The sequence below is a fragment of the Copidosoma floridanum genome, unplaced genomic scaffold, assembly GCF_036245765.1.
Source record: "Copidosoma floridanum isolate Cflo_tuat_1 unplaced genomic scaffold, Cflo_Japanese_pri ptg000020l, whole genome shotgun sequence".
Classification (NCBI taxonomy): Eukaryota; Metazoa; Arthropoda; class Insecta; order Hymenoptera; family Encyrtidae; genus Copidosoma; species Copidosoma floridanum.
In genome coordinates, this window is record NW_028321897.1 from 4,716,733 (window position 1) to 4,718,777 (window position 2,045).

The following is a 2,045-nucleotide window of genomic DNA, read 5'->3' on the forward strand; positions in this document are numbered from 1 at the left end:
TTTGACATTTTTATGACTATCCTGTTTAAATTTCAGGAAGATGCAACATCACGATGTCATTTTTTACATTTTCTACAATAGATTTTTATGTTAGCAGTGTGTACTGAAAAACCTGGAATAGTTTTATAAGAAGCAAATTTTGACTTGCAAAGTTATGAAATCGTTTTTAAACATCGAGTTGTTTATTTAGTACCTAGTAGACTTTTACGTACGAAAACATTAATTTGCAGACGTGATGTTTAGTTAAAAAAGACTAGATCTGATATTGTTACGTTGGCGTGAAGTACTATTTGAGTCTTAGCCTGCGCTTACTAACTCGGGATTTTTACGGGGTGTGTAGGTGAGACACAGTGCTAGAAAACTATGTCGATTTCGTGAAAAAGTTTTTTTTTCTCGTATTTCAACTTGAATGTTGTTGACCTTGTTGACCGGAGCGAAGGAGCACTTTGAAGCGAGAAAGCAAGGGTTTTAATCGTTTGGAGAAGCAAAAGAGTTACTACTATCTTTCCTGAGTCACAGTGCATACTCCAACGTCTTAGGTGGAGACAAAAGTTATATACATTTAAACACTCACGATACGTCTAAAGTAACCACCACTATTCAGAGTAGTAGTGCACACTCTAGCGTTAACGTAGAAAATGCGGTATATTATAATGCACGATGTAGAGGCTACCCCTTCTATTTTCAATAGCGGAGCATATTTCCGAGTTTTTGCACGCATATGGTATAGGAAGAAGAGGAAAGCTAGAAAGTTAACGTTACTTAAAGAACTTACTTTTATTCAGAGCTCTAAAGCATAACACAAAGTGAATCAGCGTGAAGTGGTAAAAGCGAATTATACTTACTGCGTCTTCGTTAAGGTATAATAAAATTCACGTGTGGAAGATCACGAGACTGTAAAGACGAACTCTAACTAACTAGTCAACCGTTCGAGGGAAAAATAAATTCTTGCCTTATAGTGAACTGTGAGATAGCAGAGACGGACTCTGTAACACTGCTTCTTTACCTGAAAACAAAAAAAGGTGCCGATGCAGCGTTATCAAATCTCGATTATGTATGTCACCTTTTGTTCCTCTTACACTTTGGATTTCTCTTCCTGATAAAGGGCGATTGGTGCAGGAGTTTTCCCGTTCTACGGGGAGAATTATTACCTAACACAGAAGCAAATATCTTCAACTATTTCTTTATTTAACCACTAAAACTAATACACAGTATCTCTGTATACAATAGACTACACAACGCTTCACATGGTCCTCTGGACCGCACTGCAGCGACTTCGACTCGCAACATGCTAGCTGCGAGCGCACATCCACCGTTCACTATAGCGTACTATTCTGTTCTTCAATATGAAACATATGTATGTTATTTGCTTGTTTGCCTCATTGTAAACTGTTACTAATGCATCTTACTCAGATTTTACGAAATGTAATACTATGTATCATGTAAACTTTTATCTTCTTATCTATTTACTTATTTATTTATTTTATCAATTTTTACTATGAATTAGACTGGGAGTAGGTTGCAAGTGGCTCCTACTATATTGAGATATGTAATAGGCATAAAAAGCCGAGCTACAAGGAGTGACTAGCTCTTAGCTCCGTATTAGAAAAATTCAATTTAATTCTCTCTCTCTTTTTCTCTCCCTTGTCCTCTCTGCTATCTATACGCACACACGACAAACCATGCGAACCATGGCGGCACTTCCATCATGCACCTTGTGGTCTCTCGTACACTTCATCTCGTCAACCCCTTAAAATCGGTTCAGTAATTTTTGCGGTTACCGATTACGACGATTTTAGCGACTTTGCTTTATATATTAGTAAGACTATCATACGTATTATTACAGAAGTATAGTTATAATTTTGTTTGAAAGCCAATGTTAGGAAAAACGCATGATTAAAGTAAACAATATTAGTTATTTTATAATGTTTTTTTTGTGACTATGTAATTATAAAAAATGTTACTAATTACTTCAAATTAAAAATTTTTAATGCACGTAATAAAATGTATTATTTCAAAATTGCCAAACCATGTACTTTTGTTAA